A 6,000-nucleotide genomic window follows, 5' to 3' on the forward strand; every position below is an offset into this window, starting at 1 on the left:
GTTAATTCTATTTGATAATCCCAGGAACAACACACGATGATATTCCAGGCTTCTACAAGAATAATCAGATGTTATCAAAATACTCCGATATGAGAGAACACTTCAAAATTCTCAGTACCTTGTAGTTCATCACATTTTTCATTTGTTCTATCTGAAAGCTGTTATCATAGTACTGAGTGAACTACAAAGTAGAAAAACATGATTATTAAGTTAATCTGTTGTGTTTATATAAAGTCACGTATTTTAACATTTATGCAGGGGCAGTAAAATGTTTCAACATTTCTTTGCATTGTTTATATATATATATATATATATTTTAAAATGTGTGTCTAGGAACAGGCCTGTATCAGAGAATACTGAAGCATATGCCGTAGTCTGCTTCTAGAGGGCAGCAAATGACCGTGTTTTAGCCACAGAAGAAAATCCAAAATTCACATAGTTTTACCAGCAAACCAAAGGCACAATCCAACATCTTGTAGTTAATGGCAAGCTTCCTATTTTCTTTGATGGGAACAGGATCAGGCCCCTGTTGCTTTCCTTGCTCTCTTTCCACCTCACTTTATAAGCGGGTAAGTATGGTATGTAAAATGCATTGACTCCTGCTATCAGCCATTATTTTTTTATTTTTTTATTTTTATATTTTTCTAATACAGAGTAAATTGATCTATGGGTGCAAGCATTATGGTTTTTATAAACTTCCTATGGCTACAATTCACCTGACATAAAAAAATACATGACATAATTATAATATTATATATCTAAATAATAACTCACTGTTTTTTAACCTGTTTTGTCTGTGGTTTATTTAGAGGAATGTGAATGTTATTTTTTCCTCTGCCCACACACGGTAAGTGAGAATAGTGTGAGGTGCTCTCCTCTTCTGGAAAAAAAGAGCAATGATAAATTCACCTGTTTCTTAATGCAATCAAGAAAAATAAAAGACCGAATAAAATTTTTATTTTAAATGTAATTCACTTTTATTTATGCATCAGTTTTTCCATAGTCCCTCTTACAGTAGTAGCACATATAAGCGTCTACCAGCAATGTTGTAAAAATGGTGATAAATTAGCTAAACATCTCATAACCATTTTATTTTTCTTGGCCAATGGTCTGTCTCTATAAAGCTTATTCTAACTTTGTAGCCCCCATGCTACTTTCAGCTAGGTGTCCTCCTCTTCCTCTTCCTCTTCTCTCAGAAAACAAACAAACAAACAAACAAAAAATCACAATTTATTCTCAAAATTATATTAGTTGAATTTGTGCTGGAGGAATGGGAACTGATCAGATAGCAGCTTCTTTGGGGAGTGAGTCTTGACTCTTTATCTCTTTGGCCCCTTGCTTAGGAAGAAGGTCAGTTGTGTTGTTCACATATCCAGGGAACAACCTGGCTGCAGATAGCTGATGGGATTGTGGAGCTTCTCTAATGTTGATTAGAGATTAGTAGCCTCGTGGCTACTTATGAAAGTAGAAGGCTGAAAACAACCGTCGTTTAGTACGTGCCGATAATGCAAAACCTACATTGTTGGCTGGGAACACAGTTTATGTATCTTCTGGCCCAGAACACATTTTTTCCCAAATATCAGATTGTCATAAATAACAGTCAGTGTAACAACATCAGGCCATGACTGTTATAATTTCAGTCCTATGCAGGTCAAGAAACGGGATTGTTCAAATACAGACTGAGGAACTCTCTTTTAGCTGAGAAACATTTCAGAGCATCAGACCTGATGCCTGTGGTTATAGTAAATCCATTATGGATCACACCTGTAGCACCCTTGCTGGCCTGGCTATTGCTGAGCAAATTCACTCCTTTCCAGTGCTGGGGGTCCATGGCCGCTGTGAGGAAGGAAGGTGCGTACTGTGTGCCGTGGATGTTTTGGAGGCTGATGAAACCCATGGCTATTTTCTTTGTCTCGGAGATATTGTTTGCTTGTTTCACCACTGAATGATTCCACTGGCAGCCCTGGTACAAATCAGTTCTCATTTCAATCACATTTTTAAAAATTGCTCTGGAATTTCTTTTTTCCAGTTCTGCATTAGAAAACTCTTGTTTTCAGTGCTAGTCCTGGGGAACGGACTGTGTCTGAAACCATTTACACTTCTGATTCAGTTTTCTAATAGAGGCAAATCTAAAGACTGACTTTTCTGATTTTTTTTTTTCTTTTCAATGGTTATGAATAAAACATAATGTAAGAAAAAAAAACACAAAACCTTTTGTTGTCTACTTCTGAAGTGCACAAAGGGAACATAGAATATTCTGTGTGACTTAGTGCCTGAAAAAATCACAGCAAGGTTTCTAGAAAAGTCAAGAGGTGAAATACCTTAGCCAGATATCGTATCTTTGAGATGGCTCAAACATGGAAATACTGTAGAATTTTTCACCCATAAAAAGAGGATTTTTGTTCTTCCTTAAGGGTTATGTTTAGTTTTTGGCAATCTGTGTATCTAAAAATGGTGACGTTTGCAGTGGCATGGTTGTGTCTCAGAATAATTATTCATTTCTCATTTCTGAAATATTTGCACAGATACTGGCCCACAGCATGTTGCAGTTTAGGCTACTAAGTGTATTACTTCTTGGCTGCTTACGTCTTCAGCATATGGTACTTTATTGTGTTGGCCACAGAAATGTTCTATAGTCTTGCAGTAGCATTGAGTGTGGTTCTGTGGCTTTCAATTTTAATTATGCTTAATAACTGTTGCATATACAGCAAATAACATTTCCCATATTTAAACTCTGGTTCCACTCTGAAGAGTGATGATTTTAAGAGGATAGTTACTAATTCAACAAATAAGTTCCTTGTGCTAGTTGAATCACAACTGACTGCTAACCAAAATAGATTTCGCTGTCTGTCCTCCTGTTAGCAGGGCAGAAGCAGCAGCCAGTGCCCATGCAAGCATGTGGTGTATTTGAGGGTGAGTGTACTGCCATGTGATAAAGTGTTAAGGAGCTACATCTAAGGCTGTCTGCCTCCGCTGAGGTTTCTATACAGTTATTATTTGTTAAACTCTCAGTAAAGTTTTAAATAGATCTTGGTAGACCAACTCAGTCTTTTGTTTCCATTTCAGCAACACAATCCAAATGGATAATTTAACAATGTGGGAACTGCAGCCGTGTTTTTCTTTCTCCTGATACAGAATGCATTTTGTGTATGATTGTACTGAGGTAGGGTTTTTTACTTTGTTTTGTTTTGCTTTGTTTCATGCAATTTATGGGATTTTGTTTCCAGTCGTTTTAAACATGCTGTGCTTTCCTTTTGACCTGAGCAGACAGGTAAATAAGCCAGCCTGACGGCCCCAGCGCAAAGCAATCAGAAAGCTAAGGGCCGAGATAACCAAGCAAAATTTGAGACCGAGTTCAGAGATGTCAATACCTTCCCCGCTTACAGCTATATCAGGGCAGAGCTATGCTGTGGGCACAAAAGACGATGAGATGGCTTATTGTGTGCAGCCTGTGGAGCTGAAGTGCAAGGAGAGGAGCAGGGCACGGTGCTGGCTCTGGGAGCTGCCCCAGATGCAGTGTGTCACAGCTGGGAAATGCTGGCAGATGTGAGCTGGCTATGCAGAGGTCAGCTCACCTGCAAGGCTCTGCAACAGGCTCCTCTCCTTAGGCAGGAGATCTCTTCATTTTCACATACAGAAATTTTTATGGTCGGTTCTCAGTTTATTGCACAAAACTGAAAACAAGCAGGAAGCTGGTGCTTCTACTTTAATAAAACCAGCCATCTTTACAAGGCAATAAAAAAAAAAATAAGAACAAACCTTTTCGGATTGACAAGAGTTGAATCAGTGAAATTAGACTTAGTTGCTGCTTTGAATTTGCTAAAATACCCATCCAGTTTCTCACTGAGAGCACATATGGAGGCGATCCTGCTGTAGTATAATATGAGCTGCAATAAACTCATCATCGTTAATGGTGCACAAACTCTCCACTTGTGTGTGTTGAACTTTCATGCATGCACACAGGCAGGCACGCAGAACTATTACAGGTAATTTCCAATTCAAGCAGACATTGGAAACTTATTAAAAGTGGACATTTTTACTCGATTACATTGAAAATAACTTTACTTTATATGTTCTATGAACGTCCACTTCAAATTCTTCTTGAGATATCGTTATCAGATAAAGAAGTCATAGTGCACTGTCTTTTTCTGCAGGTTCCTTATTTTAACTCCATTTTTACACAAATAATGTTCAAGTTGACTCAGTCAAGCAAACCTCTAAAGAGCAATGGCAGGTGCTGGAACTGTTGGTTAAAATGTGTTTTCAATGACCAAGTCAGCCCAAAGAAACCAAATCTTTCAACAAAAGCCAACATCAAAGCTAGGAAGAAAATCACATACCCTACAAAAAACTTAGTAGAAGATTTTTTTGTGTGTCTTTAGCTAAGGTTGCAATAAAGTTCACACCAAAAATTTAAATTATTGCTTATTTTTGCCATTTAAAACACTGTATGCCTGGCCTCTGTGCTTTGTTTAACTTAGGTAGGGAACTGCAGGACTGCCAGCTACAGCCCTGCTCAAGCCACAGGGGGACAGAGGTGCGGGAGAGCTTGACAAAGTCAGAAGGGTATTGCTCAAGCACCAACCAGACCATGAACACCAGTACTTTTGTCACCCATACAACTCACTTAGTAATGACAAATGTTGTCAAATGACAAAGTAGTGTCATTTTCCAATATTATTTTAACTAAAGTGATACTTCGTACATTAACAATCTATTTTTTTTTTCAGTTGAGAAAACAAAAACTTTTGAAATAGGCAAGTTTTAAACTTGCAACTGAAAGCATGGAAATATGAAAATATTTCCTGTGATTATCATTAATTACACCTTTTAAAGAAGACTCATCCACCATATGCATGATTATTTTCAAGACATTAGTAATACTCCATTAGTACTGTCTCCAACTCTAAGAGACATACTCCAGCTTTGAACTTTGATGATGTATCCTCATGATAGTGTATCATTTGTAACAGATAACACTGAAGTAAAATGTAAACAGATTTATGGAATATCGGAAGGACTATTTGTTTTCAACTAATTATTTAGTTCATGTACTACATAATACAGAAAATTCTTTGATAGCTGCATTATTACTTATTCTTGAGGTTATGTAATTTAAGTTTTCTTTAAGTACTCTGCTGCATCTGTCAAAGAGTTTAAGAGTTACAAGAGTTTAAGAGTTACAAGTTAAATTTTTTTATCCAGTTACAAATGGATAATTTTGTCAGCCAAGAAGAGGAGGAAATAATGGAGCATATCCCCACAAAGTGGTTAATTCTGTATTCTGCAGTTGAAAGAAACTTAAAATGTTTTGCAGGTTATATAAATTACTGCTATGTATGGACTGCAAAACTGTTTTTTTTTTTTTTTTTTTTTCCAGAAAAATTAACATAAGGAAAATGCAAAGATGTTTCTAGTGATAGTATACTACTTACATTGCTTTCAAAATGTGCTAATGGATACGCTCTTAATATTAAAGCATTTTCTTTTTAATGTGCTGAAGCTTAAGACATAATTCATTAGTTGAATGGTGAATTACAACAAAAAGCTTGTGACAAATTTTGGCCATAGGCATTCTTCAGAGCACACTCTGAAGCACACTTCAGAGAAAAAGAGAAAAAAAAAAAAAGGAAAGTGGTCGCAAAAAAAAAATGCTGACTTTTTAATAAATTATAAACATGTTTGGAGCAATGCTAATTCACAAAAGATGGAAGACTGATAGAACTGGGTTCTGGGAGATTCAGTTGAGTGTATGATTGTTTTTGGGAGCCAGTGAGTCCCTGCTTATCTCTAGTGCAGCAGCAGGAGGATACGTTCCTAGTGCAAACATACTTGGACACTTTACAGAAATCTGCTAAAGACTGATTCTATTAAAGCTGAGCTTCAATTAAGTTAATTTTGGTTGTATACATAAGGAGTTCTAAGAAATGATTAGAAAGCCAAAAGAGAATGAAATATATTACAACTGCAAAGTATCATTTAAATAATAAATTGATGCTT

This window comes from Anas platyrhynchos, chromosome 2 (genome assembly GCF_047663525.1).
Source record: "Anas platyrhynchos isolate ZD024472 breed Pekin duck chromosome 2, IASCAAS_PekinDuck_T2T, whole genome shotgun sequence".
NCBI classification, from domain to species: Eukaryota; Metazoa; Chordata; class Aves; order Anseriformes; family Anatidae; genus Anas; species Anas platyrhynchos.